We start from the raw sequence: 18,831 nt of genomic DNA, 5'->3' as shown, positions 1-18,831 counted from the left end.
CTGCCAGCAATCCCTTCTCATGTAAACAGAGAGGGCTGCAATATGAGTGCTTCCTCTGATTGTTAGGTTCAAATCTGAAAGATTATGGGACACAAATGTAAATGGAGTTAAGGGATTACACTACATTTCCTTCTACCTGAGATACTTGTGTAGCCCCCATTTATCAGAATATCTGAGCACCTCACAATCTTTACAACACTCCTAAGCAGTGGGGAAGTAAACTTATCTTCATTTTACACATGAGGAACTGAGGCCCAGATCCTTAAAGGTATTGGGGTGCCAAACTCCCATTAAATGATTTCAATGGACATTAAGCACCTAACCATGGGCCAGAGAGACTATTAACTTGGCCAGGGTCCCACAGGGAGTCTGTGATAGAGCAGGGAATTAAACCTAGGTCTCTCAGGTTCTAGGCTAGTGTGCTAACCACTGGAGCATCCTTTTCTTTCCTGTTTTTTTTTTCTTTCGAATTAGCAATTTTTATATAGAAGTTCTTCTCAAGATAAAAATAAATAGTTCACAAATTAAAAACAAAAGCAACCCAAGATAATTCAGTAATATCACAAAGACTCTGCATTATTGAGCTATTCTTGAATTTGAATAGAGGGATGCCATTTACTCATTACAGTTTAGAAAGCCAAAAATACGAGCCTGTTATACCTTTGACTCTGGGCTGTGTTCTAGTCCATCTACAGAATTTTTTTTCCACTTCTTAGACAGAAGGTATATAAAATGTCAGTGTCTGACAGCTATTATTTTTGCTACTATTCCAAAAACAAACCTAGATAAGCAGTTGCTGTAAGATTTGACTTTGATACAAAAACAAGGTTCTTATTTGTAATGCTTTAGATTGTGTCATGCTGCAGGATGATGTAATGAGCTGTGACATGCTATGACATGGTGTGATGTGATGTTAAAAGTCTTAAACAATCAAAGTGGCTGAATACTGAATGTGAGAAAAAGTCTGAAGTTGGAAATGCTGCTATTTAAATGCGGGCTTACATGCTAATTACAAAACCCTGCCCTGTGATACATGAGTGTTTTGGTGGGCAAAGAGCTTCTTGCCACCCAAGTACATCCACTCATTAACTTTGTAGGATTCCAACTTGATTGTTGGGGTTAGGGTGCAGCTAAAGTGCCTGCCAAAGGACCATGGGTGAAATACTGGCCCCAGTGAAGTCAATGGCAAAACCACTGAAGAATTTCACTTCATGGTCCTAAAAAAAAGCGTTTTGCTTCTTTTTAAGGTATCATACAGAATGGATTTCCTGGAACTCCAGGGTCAAGCAGTCCTGCACCATCGAGACAATTTTATGATTTTCCATGGGGCTCACCTCCGCAATCTCATACAGTATGTGGGTCAGTATTGTAACATTTATGCAATAAGCAATCTAAATGCAGTGGAGTTTTATGAAGCGTGAATCAGGGCTGAATTTGGCAACTTATATGTGCCATTTTTAAAAACCGAAGAGTTTTATGAAAATTGTGTTGTGGTTGAAATAAGGCTGGCCAGGGTTAGAGGATCCTCTTTTCTGCTTTACTTTAGAAGCAGAGGCCTCTGAGGGGGAAGGATTATATTTGAGACCTCTTTCATCTTCTCAGTGGAACATCACAGGAGCAGAGCAGGAATGACAATTTATATTTATCTTTTTAAATACAAAAGTATATGTGCGTGACGGCATAATGGTAAAGGGAATTCTTAGGCTGCAAGCACACTCTAAGCACTGGAATCCACAAAGTTTAAATTGCTTTTGAAATTGGAGTTAAAGGTATGTCTGTCTCCTAGTGTGTTTGACTGATGGGTAGAGGCATAGGCTTGTGCTTGGAATGCTTTTACTAGACCTGAGTTCTTTTGACGTAACCCATTATCTTATTTGAGGTGTCCCATTAAAATGTAATTAAAAAGGTAATTATTGCTACAAAGACAACCTAAAACTGAAGTGGGGATACCCAATGCATCATTCCAATCCTCGGAATTGAGGAGATGAGTCATGTAGCTCTAATATATACTGAAATAAAGAAAGAAAATTAAAAGAGAGGGATTGGGAGAGAAGGGCAGGATGATGGTGGAGGAAAAGAAAGCAAAAACTGTGAAGAAAGGAAAGGGGGGGAAGGGTTGTGCTGGAGAGAAGAGGAAGTAGAAATAAGAGAATAGTGAAGACAGGCAAGTGGGACAGGGAGAGAGAATTTACTGTTAATAACCTATGCATCTAGTGGGAGAAATACTTGTCATCTCCTTGCTATAGCCTTGTAAATTGACACGTATACTACAAGTGCTATCATTGATGTTCTGTCAAGGTTCCTATTATAGAAAGATTCACTTGTTTTAAGTGTAAACCTGGGATATAGGTTTTCAAGTTTGAACTGTTTAAAAAAAACCTATGTAGCCTAAATGTTTATTTTTAGGTGTTTTGAGTGCTTTTGGAAGCCTCCTCCAAAAATGTCCTTGTACTGTGCAGCGTTTTATTGAAGACAAAGCTAGGAACGCCACATACATTTAAGGTTGCTCCACACCTTCCATTATAAGACCCTGTATTCAGTTGCTTATAACTTTGCCAAAATTTAACAGAAATTTTCCCTGCCAGATGTTTGCCTCAGGCTGATTTTTTTTTTTTAAAGATTCAGCTAAAATGGTACAGCCATTTCTGAGCATGAGATTAAGGGAAAATATGTTGTTTTGCCCATGTTAAAAAAAAAATTACTGTCATTTCATAGAGACGCTCCAGTGCCTCCATGCTTTGGGACAGAGACTGGAGATATGGCATGGGTTGCTCTGGTGTCAGGGATGTATCTTGTGTCATCTCTGTGAAAATTCACCCATATTTTGCCAAATTATAAACCTCCAGAAAATGCCAGCCACCCAGGAGTTTGCTCCCCTCACAGCTCCTATATGCCAACCAGATGGCACGAGCACCCTCACCTCAGAGTTATTGAGCTTGTTCCCACGCAGGGCTGCAGGGACTGAGCAGGACATTTTCTGCAACTGCTCCTCCTCCTTGGGGCCGCTATGGTGCCTGGCAGAGGAACTGAGAACAGGGAGACTTATGATCTCAGTGCTCCCCCTGATGGCTTTTAAATATTCAGAAAAATTAGACTCTTGATGTCTCAAATTGGCTACTGAAAATTAGTAGACACTTCTGACAATCTCTTTGTATCTTAGTTCCCCATGTGTAAAATGGGAATGATAATACCACCTCTCCTCACAGAGGAGTTTTGAAGATACATTCATTAACATCTGCAACAGAATAGCCCATGAGGAAATTAATAACTTTGAATTCAGTTTGGATAGTGTGGGTTAAATAAGACCCGGGGCCATATATTGACTGCAGTAGATAAAAATAAATACTGAATAACTGCTCACTCTGTGAATGAGGCAAGGGGCCTATAGAAACAATAGTATGTCATTATGTAAATAAAAGCTGTATCTTAATACATGCACACAAGAGGGCCGAATTAACGTTTCATGGGCAACCTGGATTCAGGAATTTCCTAACTTCTGAGTGCTTGACTTTACAACCGTAACATTCTTTTAATGTAATATTTTATGTAATGTAGTTTTTATATAAGTCTAAAATAGCTGTTTCTTTCCTCCACTTTCTGAGACAAAAAGTTGTCCCCAATACATTCCAAGAACTTATTAGACATTTTGTGTTTTACCATATTATTTTTCCAACAGATACCTGGGTAGTTAAATTTCCCCTTTACTATCAGGCCTTGTGTTTTGGATATTTCTCTTATTTGTTCTAGAAATGCCTCATCCACATACTTTTCCTGATGCTTTCTCTAATCCTAACCCATGATGTAACTCTGAACATACACAGAAATATAATGATAGCTGGGTGCCTTTTTGAGTTCCCTACAGAATATGATGCCATTTTTCCAAGATGCAAAACAAGAACTGAAGGCACATAAAGTCCGAACTATGTTTAGTTTCAAATGGCACAAAATGGAAAGATGCCCTGTCAGTTGGTATCAGTGGTACTGAAAGCTCTAGCTAGAACACTGAAATTGAGTGCTGTGGCAGGGTTGTGTGGATCATCCATCTTTCACTTACACTAAGCTTGAATTCTACTGATAAATCATTATTTTGTGTGTACTGAAATCTCAGTCTACTATATGTTTCAATAGCGTGATATACCAGACTGAGGGCTGCAATCTTGGAGCACTTGCATTGAGAAGGGATTGCCAGAAGGAATGAGTCTAAATGGCACTAAAAGAGTAATTTTGTTAGGGACAATACTGGTAGAGAACAGTGTTTCTCAACCATCTTGATACCAGGGACCAGCTTGCTGCCTTCCTAAACTGTGTCAAGGAGATCTCAGGGACTGGCATTGGTCCACAAACTGGTTGTTGAGAAACACTGGCATAAAAGATCAGTTATTTTCCACTCCAAGCTGTGTCCTAATCATACGTATTATCAAAAAACTGGAAAAGGGTGAATATAAAAATCCAGGGAAAACACAGCTATCATATATTAGGTAAATTAGAAAAACGTGGATTTATTTAGTGACATGCCTTAATCTTCCCTCAGTTGCTTAGAACCCAAGAAATGTGGTTCATTATTGTATGTGTCAAGAACTAGATTAAGTGCTCTAAAGTAGACTGCAAATCTAATTTTGAAATTTTAATTTCCATTGCAGAGGGAATAGGTTCAAAACAGTCTTGCCCCTCCTGTGGCAGGTCTTTGGTGGCCTTTCAAAATCTCTCAGAACCTACTGCACCTTGGAACTATGTGGTATGTACCTAGAAGGCATTGTGGCTGAAACAGTTTTGGCCATCCCCAGTATGAATATGGGGCAACACTGCAGCAATTTAGGATGTGGCTATGACTTGTGTGTCCACACTGAACTGATTGTACTTAAATTGGTTCTATCCCACTGGCATAATTGGCTTGGGGATGGTTCACATCTCTAATGTAGAGATTTTTCAAAGGCATAAATGGGGGCTTAGCATCTATTAATGCCTTTGAAAATCTCCCCCACTAACCCTTAATCCTTTTGATTGACCAAAGCCACAACAACAAAAATTCCAGGGCATTTTTAATTCAAAGATGCTCAGCCAAATTCTGGTTTATAATATTTATTTCTGTTTTACTGAGAGTTTTCATGCAGTTATCTCATCTATACAAGCTGTAAACTCCATGGATATCACCATTGTTCTCATCATGAATTCCAAAGTTTGCTGATTGTTGTCTACATAAGTTATGCATCTTTGACCTTTTTCTTGGGCTTTTCTGAGTCCGGAAACTTTTTATCATCTTCCAGACACATTGATTTTCAGTCATGCAAGTAAACGTGCTCAATTTGTTCTTCCTGAGTTAACACAATGTGTCAGTATGTGCAGACCAGTCTGTCACATTGTTTATTTGTTGATAAGTGTGTCCTCTTAGCTGACACTCAATATCCTGTTGTTATCCTGCCCTCACCTGTGATATTAATCCTATACCCACAACTGACCTTTTAGGACTGTCAAACTAGACATTAGTCCTTCCCTTGGATATTCTGACATCTCATCTGAATTGTCTCCTTTAGCAGAATTCTGTTTGCAACAAGGTAGTGGAGACACATCCTCACTTGACTCTGCTGCGATAGTTAAATCAAGTAATTTTCCAAGTAATTTAAATGAAATAGAAATGTATGTTAGTCGAGCAAGAGTTTATAGTAGGTGAAAGGCATGAAAAGTAGTTTGTGAATACTGAATTGCATTCATCACTCTGCTTTCACATTAAATTAAAGAATTATTGACAGGATAAAGGTCGCATTATTGGTTTGCTTGCAAGAGCTGGGAGATGATGGTAGTTTAACTTGTTTAAAGCATGGATGGTTTGAGACTTTGACATTGAAAACTCCCACTGTTCTTCAAGGTGCAGTGGTGCTTGGCTGTTTTTCACTTAATCATTGTGGCATTAATGATGCTGCTGAGCGAAAGGCTTTGAACTGGTGTTTTGGCCATAAACTATCAATATATAATGATATTTTAGAACCCCATACAAACCTATTCCCAGCTACATAAAATGCCAGGTTATTGCATCAGTAGTTATTTAGGACTAGATTGAGACTTTACAACTAGCCCTGTGTAAGGGGCAGTGCATAGCTGCAGTGCTCCAGGGAGAGTCCATGAAAGAAATGTAACTGGGAGACTTCCCTTTTTCCCTGTTGCTCCAGGGAAAAGCAAGTTACTGTAGCCCCTTAATGGGTGCAATTTAATTCCCTTTTATCATGCTGGCTTACATTCTATTAGTGAGCACATCGGGCAGAGGAGAGCTAAGTCAAGTCTCCGCCTACTCCCTTCCCCCCCATCAACAGGTGGATAATAGTGGCTCTATGGAGTCTTAATACAGGTAAACCCTGTGGAATTGTGCAGGGGATTGCAGGTGGGCTCCTTTACTCTCCCCTGGCCAAATAGGGCTGTGTTATCATCGAAGACCATTGCTACACTACCGCTTATGTCACTTAGGGATATGAAAACACCCTGCCACCCCTGAGCAACATACGTTTCACTGGCAAAAGTGGTAGTGTGTACAGCACTATGTTGGCAGGAGAGCTTCTCCTGCCGACATAGCTACCGCCTCTCTTTGGGGATGTTTTAAGTGTGTCAGTGCGATAGCTCTCTCCCGTCAGCATAGAGTGGCTACACAAGGATCTTACAGCGGCGAAGCTGCATCAGTACAGCTGTACTTCTGTAAGGTCTCTAGTGTAAACATCACCTAAGTCTTGTAAGGCTAGGGGCCCATTCCACCACTGCCTTGCCCCTTGTATAGTCAATTACACCTGTGCAAAGTGGGTGTAAAACAGTCGTGGGCCAGATTTGGAATTCATTTTCACCAGTCTAAACCTTAGGATTTCAACAGAGTTATTCCAGATTTACACCAGGGTAGCTGAGAACAGAATCTTCCTATACTATTCTGTTCTGGCAGTGCTTTATACTCAGCACTGGTGTAAATAAGTTACATAGCTTGCAAGACAATGGAGAATCACTTCCTCCTAGTTCTCCCCCACAAACCAAGACATCACAGCTTAACACTAAAATAAAGATACAGCACCACCTATTAGCGGAGGTGCTGTGTGAACTCATTACAACACCTTACATACCCACCATCCAGCCACCTTCCCCATTGTTCGTGCAGTTACTCTATCACCCAGCCTCTCTTTCTCTTTGAGATTCCTCATGTAGGGGTCTCTGTCTGTCTTCCTAAATCAAGATCTTTCCCTCTGAATTCCTCCAAAAAAAGCAAGTGCCATTTCATACCTTCTCATAGAATAGCAGTCTCAGAAGAAGGTTGTTCTTTCCCCTTTCCTGTGCTTGCCCAGGAGAGGGAGGTGGGCTCAGGTTCAGGGAGTGGTGGCGCAGTCGGTAGATCTTACAGGACTCAGTAGAGGCCTTTACAAGTGTGTCTATGCTAGGATCAGGACCTTATGGTGACATATAAGACATAGGCGGGCCTTTGGCAGTGGGGGAAACAAGCTGAGAAGACTGTGTTGCAGGAGCCACTCTGGCGCCACCTGCTGCTGCATACAAGAAAGCAAAACTTTCAAGACTCAGCAGTGGACCCAAAGACCCCAGCTGCCAGGTGAGAGAGAGTATACTCCCTTGCCACTCACCCCTAGTGGCAGCTCTGCTTCTGTGCACCTGATCTTCCGCTCTGTAGCATAGTACAGGGAAGACCAGAATGGCTGCAATGACTCAGACTGGTGAAGAGGGGGAATAGCCCTGCTAATATGGTAAGAAGTTGAGGACCAACCACTCTTAGAAACGTGTTCCCTCTTACATGAACTAATGTCCATGTACAAGTAAAGGTACAGTTTTAATGGCACTCAGAACAGCATGGACTTCTCCATGAGCTCAGGTGCTGTTGTGATGGGGGCTGTATAAGAATCTAAATAGATGCCCCCTAGACTCTGGTCCGCACTGGAGGGGTCACAAAATGCAGCTCCCCTACAGCCCAGGAGCTAATCGCTATAGTTAGCAAGTTAACCTTGCTGTTGTCCATGGAGCGAGGAGGGTTGAGCAAAACAAACTCCCTCTGGACTCTTTCTTGCTATGTCTCCTGCCTTTGTCACACTATTACTGGCCCTGCAGAGCAGGTGGTGCGGAGGATGCATTCTAACAGCTCTGCTGGGGGTTGATCAATTGTCTCCCGCTGCATGATTACACGGTAGGGAAACACAGGGCCCTGTGATTTTCTGATAGGAGATTAAAAGAGGAAAGCATTGCTTCAAATGTTAATGGTTATTGCCATCAGGTCTGCTATTCTGTTTGTTTTTTTCCTCAATAAGTGGAACGTTTATAAGATTGTATTTTTATTAAGTGAATTGTGAATATTTCACGAAATATAATTTAAAATGAGGCTTGTATAGTCTGACCTGTTGATATATTACTCTGTCATATTTGAGGATGTGCAGTGTAGCCTCACATAACATCACACAGGATCTTTTAGCAAAGAAATACAAAAAACACAAAACCCAAACCAAGCCCCAACCTGTCAGCCTCTCCGATTTAAATAATGTGAACATAATCTACAATTTATTGCATAATTCATAGGAAATCTGAAATATTTCATATAGGTCAGAGACAAGGTGGGTGAGTTAATATCTTTTATTGGACCAACTTCTGTTGGTGAGAGAGACAAGCTTTCGAGCCACACAGAGCTCTTCTTCAGGTCTGGGAAAGGTCACAGCTAAAGGCTAGGTGGAACAGAATGCTTAGCATAAGTAGATCTTGAATGGTCACCTAGAATATGTGCTAACTACTTATGCTTAAACAATCTGTTCCGCTTTGTATTTAGCTGTGATGCACAGAGTCCCTTTCCCGGACCTGAAGAAGAGCTCTGTGGGGCTCAAAAGCTCGTCTCTCTCCTCAACAGAAGTTGGTCCAATAAAAGTGTGACAGGATGCCCGGGGCACAAACTGAAACTGTGGGACTGCTGTGCCACCTTAACTCTCCAACCTGGGCTGTCTCACACAATGCCATGCCAGCAAACTCCTGCAAGCACTGTGATCACTCAGTCACCACGATGTGGAGCCCCACACCGAACTAAATTGCATGAATGCTCCCTGAGCCACTCATGAATCATACAGCGAGAGGCACCAGCCAATCACCCCAGCTCCCAGCCTTGCACCCCAGAAATATACCATCTTACACTGCTCAAGACTCCTTTGGATGGTGCAAGCTCATTAATTAATTTGCCACTTTGCCATAGAAAAGTGGACATACACCAGCCTTTGTAATCTGAGCTGAGATTCCCCAAGCACTTCAACCAAGAGCACACTATTTTAGGTAAAATATAAAACAGATTTATTAACTACAGAAAGGTAGATTTTAAGTGATTATAAGTAGTAGGCAGAGAGATCACAGTTGATTACCTAAGAAATAAGAATAAACTCGCAGTCTAAATTCTACAGACTAAGCAAGATCTGAATCAAGCAGTCTCTCACCTTCATAGATGTTACAGGCAGTTCACCGTTCTCAATACACAGTCTGGATTCCCTTCCCAGACTGGGACCAATCTCCCCCGTTCAAAGTCTGTGTCTTCCAGGTGTTGAGATGGGGAAGGAGAGAGGCCAAGTGATGATGTCACTGTCCCTCTTTTATAATTTCTTCCAGCTGCTAGAAAGATCCTTGCTGTGCTGTAGGTTAGGCTGCCCTCATTGTGTACATGCCCTCTCTGAGAAGTCTCTGGGATAGTGGATTCTTCTTGATGGGCCAACAACACCTGTCTCGCCAGTGATAGTTGCTTCTTTGTCATTATTGAAAGACCAGCTGTAGGTGTCTCCCAACCTCACAAAATATTTCAGTAACACATATAGCAATACTTCATAATTTCACATACAATTTAACAGGATATTAACGTTCAACAGATCAAGACTTTTAAAATGATACCTCACAAGGCATGCATTGTACCAAACATATAATCAATATCACAGAATACGGTGAATATTGGGATTCCAGGCTGCTACTTTGAGGTACAGAGTGTCACAAGATATTACCTCACCCACCTTGTCTTTTTAATAGCCTGGGTCCGACACAGCTAAGAGTACGCTGCATGATACAGTTCACACATTTACCAGCTAATTGTTCTTTATATTTGGTGTGCTCCCCTATAGTTCGATTTTGTTTTGTAGCTTGATTTCCTGTTTTTTCTCAGACAAAGATACTTTACCTACAAGAGATTCTATCAGGATTCCAGCTGTCCCTCTTATTTCACATTGACTACATGCTAACAATGCAATTCCACTTTCACATTAGTGGTTTGGTAACACCTGCCTACCACTGATTTTTCAATGAATGTAACATGGATGAAAACCTTCTAGCTACTCTTTCTTACAGTGCTTTTAGCTATATGTTGCATATATTTCTATTGAAAATAGCCAATTTGTTGAACTTTGAAGTGTTCATTAGAGATGAAAAAGACCTTGATATGTATACTGAAGAGCTGTAGCTAGGCAGGAAACTAGCACTATGATCCTGGCTGCCCTAAAACTGATGGAGTCAGTACCTTGAAGGCCTTTTACAGGCCCTCCCTACCTTGCCTCTCCCCAAAGAGGGATTTCACAGGCTCGAGCATAGGTGTATTCATTTTAACATGTATCCATCTGTTCTAAAAACATGTGCAGAGCCCAGAATCTGTGAGTGTAACTTGACCACCTAAGTTACCACACACAAATTCAAGTGCAAAAATGTCTAAAAATTGGGAGCTGTCCCTGCTAAAAACAATATAGCCAGAAGACCAGTGCTTCATATCCTGTGGTTGCACAGGTATTTGCAAAAACCTCTGAGTGTCAGGATCCCAGGCCAACCTGGTCGTTAGGTAGCAGCCTTAGCCACTGACCCATGGTAATGCACTGAATCAGCACCCCACACCGACAGCCTTAGTACTAAAGACCTACAGGCCCACAGCAGCCACACCCCAGGCCCTGGGTTAGATGGACTGGCAGCACTCTCATTGGACTATATCAGGTTCCCAGCAGGAAGAGGAAGCTGTCTGAGCAACAGACCATTGCCTGCTGGTTGCTCCCCAGACCACCTTGCCCTGCTGCCTCACCCAACCTTGCCTCCCCAACCCACTGACCAGGCCTCTTTGATTAGATCTTTTGGCTATTGACCCCTGTGAGAACTCTGACCATTGTCCTGGACTGCCTCTGATACGGATTGACCTGCTGACTACTTGACCACCCACGCACACTTGACTCCTGCTCTGGGCCACCAGGTTTTACACTGAACCAAAACTGGCAGGTGCTGAAATAGTGGCAGCACTGTCAGGATTGCAGGTGGTTCCTTAAGTATCCTGCGACAGATGTTGAGTTCCAGACCACACTGAACCAAAACAAGGAGCATCTTTTTGCTATCATTAGTAAGGAGGCCCATAGGGTACTATGCCAGATAGGGATCATGTAGCACCATACGTTCACATAACAGGTGATGAGCTGTTTGGAGATTTGACTGTGGTTGGCCTTGAGTGTTCAGAAGAAGCTTCCCCAGCTAGGGGGAGTTTGTAACCCACATACACCTTGTGTGGTGCTCTGTCCCCCTCCGGTGGTGGCTGGGCCATATATAGACATTGATGAGCCTGCTACAGCCATGGATGACATATGTGGGTGTTTCAGCTCTAGCATATGTTGAGATACAGAGGTCTCGGGCTCAATCCCCATGGCCAATGATCCACCCAGGTGTGCAGCGTTGGCTGTAGCAGACTCATCATCCTCTCCGTGGCTCAGCAATCACTAGAGGGGGATAGAGTACCACACTGAATGGCTGTATGTGGGTTGCAAGCACACTGGGAAAGGCAACTGCCTAACCCTCAGGAGCTGAACTGAAAAATAAATTGTCTGTGTTTGAAAAGAAGGGATCCCTGGAATGAAGAACATCTCAAGCAGCAGCAGTTAGCCAGTTAAGTCTCAAGCAGAGCAAAATGCATCCCACTCTGCTATGCCCCCTTGTGATCTGAGTCTGATCAGGCTCTGATCTGCCACGGGGTGATATCCTCCTGCTTACTTTTCCCATCCTCTCTAACTTGGAGTTTGGCTGTACCATGAACACGTTGCTGCTGCACTACCTCACTGCCAAGTGCTGCCCGCTTGTCTTTGGCTGCTATGTGTATGTAACAGGCTGGCAGTGTTTGCCTGAAACCTCCCAGCCTGTTATAGCAGGTGTTAATCATGTTTGGGAAGAGTTAAGTGGATTTTACTGACTTCCTGGGGCAGGTGGCTCATTACTTTCACCTGTACAGAAGGACAGTGGAAGTGCTTTCTATGGAGAAGGTGTGAACTGGTCAGTGGTTAAGTACGAGCTGTCAGAGCAGTCAGAACAGGAAAGAAGATCTGAACTTTTCTGTTAGTAAAGCCACATCCTTGGAAGAGGGTGAGTTGGGATTCTTCAGTGTGTTGACCTTTGTTTCAGAGTGGTTTGGAACATATAACTGTACATGGTGTAACACACTTGTCTAACTTTGTCTCAAACCTTTGATGCTGCAATTTCCACTTGTGCTCAGTTGAGTATCTTAAATATTCCACAGAGGGTGCATTCTCCAGAATATGCACCCCACATACCTGTCCTGCAAGATTCATCTTTTGGTAGGTACAACTCAGGCACAACTTTGTGCTGCTGCTGCTGCATCTACCGTAGAAAATTCTCAGTGGCTGTAAATTTGAAATATCTGTCTTATTGCTGGTGCAAAAGCCTGATTTAGTGGCTCAAGTGCAGCCCAAAGTGACTGTAGTTACTACCTCGTATTTTCATAGCTTTTCATATTGATTAGTTCACTTCTAGCCTTTTCTTACAGGGTTGCTCCATGAGCTTACTGTTGCTGAACAAATTGGAGAAATCTCAAATACTGGAACATTTTTTAAGGGGGCTCTGACACAATCTTTCTGTATCTGATGGATGTACTCAAAGGATTTAGTTAAATTTCTTCTTTCTAACAAAGATTGGCAACATCCCTTCAGGGTAACTTAAACAAAGAGTTGCTTAGAACTGTAAGCAAAAAGGGAAAAAATCAACCTATGAAAAACAAATTGGGAGGAAAACAACTTGAGAAAAAAATGCCTTTCTGAGATGGAATATTTGCATAAGCCCTTAAAAGAGAATATGAACTTTAAGCTAATAATAAATGGGTTATATAGAAAGCATCTTGTTTAACGAAGGAAACTAGCTCTGTTTTTGACCGAACAATGTATTGTGGCAAGGCATCTCCTTTAACTCATTGACCTCAGCATTTCTCCTTCTGGCAGTGGAGTCCTGGAGTAAACCAGTCTTACTCCAGAGAGTTTTTATTCCTCACTTGGGTTTATTTTTCAACATTTACAAAGTGGGCCTCAGGGTAGGCCCAAGCAGAACTCGTAAGCCAAACAAACTCATAACTCCCCTTTCCCTGCCCCCTCTCTGGGATGTTGCCTTATTATGCTGGATTTTGGGTGCCAGTCCTTCCCCAAACAGCAGTTAGCTGGGTTGCTTCCCCATATAGGGAGGAGACCAGCCTTCCACCCAGGAGAAGCCTTTTCTCCCTCCTGCAGCTTTTTTTGCATTCCAGAACCAACATTTATCCACTGTGAATAAACAATTACATACTTATTGAGAGAGAGGAAGAGGGACTATGAATGACTCTGTAGCCTAGTGGTCAGAGCACTCGCTGGGGAGATGGGAGACCCAGGGTCCGGTCCCCTTGCTCCGGTGACTATGTAATTATTCATCTACAGTGGAACAACTTCAACAAGAGAGAATGTGGGAGACCTTCCCCTATCAGAATATCCCTGAGCCCACAAGCCAGAGCACTCTCCTGAGAGGTAGGAGACCCCCTGTTCAAATCTTTTCTCCGCATTAGGCTGAGGAAGGAATTGAACCAGGGCTTTAACCAGCAAGCTAAAAATTATAAGGGAGGTGGCACCAACAGCACCACCACCTTCTCCTCCTCCATCCATTTTGTGTGGTGGGAGGCAGGCACCTAACATATTCTCACAAATAAGTCATCTGACTTCCGAAGAGGGTTCCCAGCTGTGGATCACAAGTAGAGATAGGTACTTCCCTGTAGCCCAAAGTTCAGTGCCAAACTCTAAGAAAAGGGTAGGATTTAGGACACACCTCTCATCAGCATCTCCCATTAGGTGGCTCCTCACCAAGTGTACAGGTTCACGTAGATCTCATTCTTAGGTGCTGTCTTGATCCATGAGTTGTATAGGGAGCCTACGTGTCTAACTCAGACTTTGTGGATTTTGTTGTTCCAGTGACTTTTCTAGGCACCTAAAAGTTAGGTGTTGTAATGCTGAACCTTGCAAAGCTTAACTTTCTTTGTAGATCCAGGCCTTAGGCACTCTTGAAAACTTTACCCACAGTCTTTTTAGTGAGAAAACTATCACCCTGCAAAGCAAAAAGGTCCCTAAAATACTTGGTAAAGTCTAACTGATAAAACCAGTTACCATGGTGCACTGTTAGGTTCTTTCCTTTGACTTTGTCACCAACTAATTTGAAGAAAGAAGTGTCATTGACTACAGATAGCCTTCTAAATAGAGACTAGGTAGTTGGGTTTATCTGGATCCATAGCTGGCTGCCTTTTGGCCTTGTTCCTCACAATGCAACCAAGGTGTATGATTATGGCACCACACAGCACATCCTGTTATGCTTTCTGCGCAAGCAGGTGTTTAGCAGAGTTATTTTTCCACAACTTTAATACTGTTTTGCTACACTTTTTTAGAACCATATAAACTGCTTATTCTCTTGCTTTTAAAAAAACCACTGTAGTTTCAATATTAATCCATAATGATGTGATCAACAGTAGGAGTGAAAAACATTGAGCAGCTGAGCCCAAGAACAGGAAAGAAGCAGGTGGAAAATATCCAGTGTAAGATCTTTAGAGCTTCAGTGGAAATTCTTTATAAATTTCCACCTCATCATAGCATTTGTGATCCTACTTTTGTACTGGTGACCCTTTTCACATAGCAAGCCTCTGAGTACGACCCCCCCATATAAATTAAAAACACATATATTTAACACCATCATAAATGCTGGAGGAAAAGCAGGGTTTGGGGAGGAGGCTGACAGCTCGCGACATCCCATGTAACAACCTCGTGACCCACTGAGGGGTCCTGACCCCCAGTTTGAGAACCCCTATCCTACTTCCTAATTGATCATAATGATAAAGTCCTGGACACATGGCTAGCAATAAGTATTGTCTAAAGTCTGTCTTCTTAATACTCCAAAATTATGTAACTTGAGGCAGTGGTTTTACATATTATTTTGTTGCTATAAGAAGAAAAAAGATTTTATATGTAATTTTTAATGCATTACTGTTTGTTTTAATTTTTTTTCTTTCTACATGTTGAACTATTTTCCTTTAGCTCTCTGAAAAGGTTAAATGTCATCGGTGGAAAAAATAAGAAATAATTAGGAAAATCTGCGCTGTAAAATGCCAGTCTGTATATCAAAATGAAGAGATGCCCATGAATGCCAGTCATCTAGGGTCTGATCCAAAGCCAGAAAAACTTCTACTGACTTCAGTGGACTTTGGATCAGCCTTTGGAGAGTCAATAATAGCTCTGGCTTTAGGGAAAATTCTATTAAAATACATTCTTGCCTAAAAAAAGAACAGGCATACTTGTGGCACCTTAGCGACTAACAAATTTATCAGAGCATAAGCTTTCATGGGCTACAGCCCACTTCATCGGATGCATAGAATGGAACATATAGTAAGACAGACAAGACACACAGACACACACACACACACATTTGGAAGTTACCATACAAACTGTGAGAGGCTAATTAGTTAAGATGAACTATTATCAGCAGGAGAAAAAAAAACTTTTGTAGTGATAATCAATCTGGATTGTTTCACTACAAAAGATTGATTATCACTACAAAAGTTTTTTTTCTCCTGCTGATAATAGTTCAACTTAACTAATTAGCCTCTCACAGTTTGTATGGTAACTTCCAACTTATCTGTGTGTGTGTATATCTATATCTTACTGTATGTTCCATTCTATGCATCCAATAAAGTGAGCTGTAGCTCACGAAAGCTTATGCTCTAATAAATTTGTTAGTCTCTAAGGTGCCACTAGTACTCCTATTCTTTTTGCGAATACAGACTAACACAGCTGCTACTCTGAAACCTGTCATTCTTGCCTGAGTCATTTTTTCTTCTTTATTACAAAAGAGCTGTGCTTAAAAACCTCAGGATCTCAGCTGATTGTTTTCCTGAAGTCCATATCTTTTCTTGCATCACAACCATTTCCACAGCAGCAACATTGGGATGTTACAAATGGAGAAGTCAGCTTGCAGAGCTGAGTGTGTTCCGAAGGACCAAAGATCCTGCTTTTACGCAAACATTATTGCCAACCATTAGCATTCATAAATTGTGAGTCAGGCTCCAGAAATTATGAGACTGGCTTAAAAATCATAAGTTGTTTTTCCCACCCAAATACATTTTGGGTTCTTTTGTTGGTCTTCTGGTTTCAGAACCTTTCAGGTTCTTGATCAGGTTTTTCACTCTTCTCTGCAAGCATGTGGGCTAGAAACTTGCTTTTTATTTTATTTTTTTATTGAAAGCTGAGATGATTATGATATGATATGATACTTAGTCCTTCCATGAGTGCAGGGGACTGGACTAGGTGGCCTCTTGAGGTCCCTTCTAGTCCTTCGATTCTATGAGTCTCAATATCATGAGACTCATGATAAAATTGCAAGAGTTGACAACATTGCGCAAATGTCCTAAATCATAAAACTTAAGTCGCAACCAATTTTGACTTTAAATGAAATACAGGCCAGTTCAGCTTGTGTGTGTGTGAAGATTTCTGGCAATCCACCAGGAAGATTCACAGGAATGCAGGAAGATGCAAAAAGCATCTAAGAAACATACTGTTCTCAATCTCAAATAGGGATTTACACTTGACTAAAAATTTAAACTACACTTAAGCGGGACTTGAGTAATGGTGGAATGCTCCAGAGTGCCATTCCAGCATTTTTTTTGAGAAGTGACAACATTCAGGTATTGCCAGGACTGGAAGTACCAGAAGTTCATTATGACACTTTGTTTTTTGAGGACTCAAGCACTGCTCTTGAGCTTCTCAGGCCTCATAGATCCCACGCTGAAAAATAAAGTCCTACAAATAAAGCTATTTCTTAGATGAGTCGTGAAGGTCCCAGATAATTGCCTGTAAAACCTTTAAACCACAGCCCACTGTCTTGTGTGCTGTGTGTAACACACTTTCTTCAAAAAGGAAAAAAAATTCTCTAAAGGTACATCTACACTGCCAAAATTCCCATCCCCACCCCGCAGCAGTGAGTCTCAGAGATTGGGTCAACTGACTTGGGCTTGTGCTGTAAGGCTAAAAACTGTAGTGTAAATATTCCTACTTGGACTGGAGGCTGTGATCTGAGACCCTCCCCAGTTGCTGGGCCGCAGAGCCCAGACTCCAGCCTGAGTGGGAACTGCTATTTTTACCCCCTACCGTGAGCCTGAGTCAGCTGGTATGGGCTCTGAGATTTGCTGCTGCAGTTTTTTTCCTGTCATTTCAGATTTTTTTACATATATGAATAAAATATCTTGCCAAGCTTCTTTGATTCCCATTCATCTAGAACTTTGTCAGATAGGAAACTTAGCCTAATGGTGTGATTGTTTTTGAAGTCCAGTATCTTGATCTTCTAGGGTTAGAAGCAGTCCATGTGTTCCACTGTAAAATTTGGAATCTCCCATTTTCAGTACTACCTGCCAGGTTACGGTCAGACTGTGGTAGATTGCAAACTATCAAATTAAGTTCCCAAATGCTGACAGCTTAAATGCTGTAACATATTATTATTATTACAACACTGAAAGACAATGTTGTCTGTACCCAGAAGACATATTAGATTGTTGTTTGTTTGTGCTTTGCTAACCATATGGTGAGTAGATGATAATTTGGACATTTTCCACCAGGGTTCAACAAGTACCTGGTGGAGAATGCTTATTTGCTTCATCTATCCATTCCACATGAATGTTACACAACCTTACTTACTGGTTACCACCTGGCTACTTTATGTCAGAGAGCTGTTCAAATATAATAATTGTATGCAAAATGTCAAGGGTGAATTTGTCCTTAAGTCTTAAATGGGACTCTATTTAATCTACAGGAAATTTTTTCAAAATATCAAAATCCCATTTTTCATAAGTGATTTAAGTACTTAGGAGCCAGCATTTCAATGGCTTTCTTTGCGATTTAGACTTCCAAATTACTTAGGCATTTTAAAAATGTTAGCTTGTATCTAACTTTGTGCTGGTCATAGTTGATAATCCAAACATTTTTTGATGGTGGATTGCCTTAAGTAGAGCTAAGTGAATATTTCAAAACCGGTTTATGAAAACTCCTCCTGATTTTGAACAGCTGTTTGGTTTAATTATGATCATGTCCTTTTAATTTGTATTTTTAATGCATGAACATTTATGCAAAAGTTTGTATTCACATGAAGTTTGGGGAATGGCTTTCTTCATATGAATACCCAGATTTGTATGTAAACAAGGCTGTCTCTTGTTGGCTATTGGATATTCATCATTGAATGGCCCACGTTATGCAAGAGGTCAGACTAGGTCATGATAATGGTCTTTTCTGGCCTTAAACATATGAGTTTTCTGGTCTAAAATGTTCTGGAATCGTGTTGTAGAGCTGAGAGAATACCATGTGACTCTTGTGAACAGCCGCATGCACACCATGAATAGCAGATGTATTGTGAATTATAAGGTTAGCAGTATGTACATAGCCCACAGGATGAAATCCGTAGACACAATTAACAAATTATTCAGTAAAAAATCGAAGTCTGTTCTCTAGCAACTTGAGAATAGGGCTAAATTCTTCAAAGAAATTATTGATAGTGAAT

The 18,831-nt window shown here is 41.4% G+C and overlaps 1 protein-coding gene and 1 long non-coding RNA gene across 13 annotated transcripts in view; both read left to right on the top strand.

Annotated features, from left to right (window-relative positions):
* Window positions 1-18,831, top strand: part of DLG2 (discs large MAGUK scaffold protein 2) — a 1,511,004-nt gene that overhangs the window by 281,128 nt on the left and 1,211,045 nt on the right. The gene's annotated exons all lie outside the window — the stretch shown is intronic.
* LOC142069051 (uncharacterized) overlaps window positions 1,285-18,831 on the top strand; it is a 79,940-nt gene continuing 62,393 nt past the window's right edge. For both annotated transcript variants that reach the window (XR_012664928.1, XR_012664924.1), the window contains exons 1-2: window positions 1,285-1,359; window positions 4,641-4,735. This is a non-coding gene — a long non-coding RNA (uncharacterized LOC142069051). The remainder of the gene's footprint in view (window positions 1,360-4,640; window positions 4,736-18,831) is intronic.

This window comes from Caretta caretta, chromosome 1 (genome assembly GCF_965140235.1).
Source record: "Caretta caretta isolate rCarCar2 chromosome 1, rCarCar1.hap1, whole genome shotgun sequence".
Taxonomy (NCBI): Eukaryota; Metazoa; Chordata; order Testudines; family Cheloniidae; genus Caretta; species Caretta caretta.
Note: the sequence above shows the minus strand (reverse complement) of the source record. Positions and strands in the feature narration are given on the sequence as shown.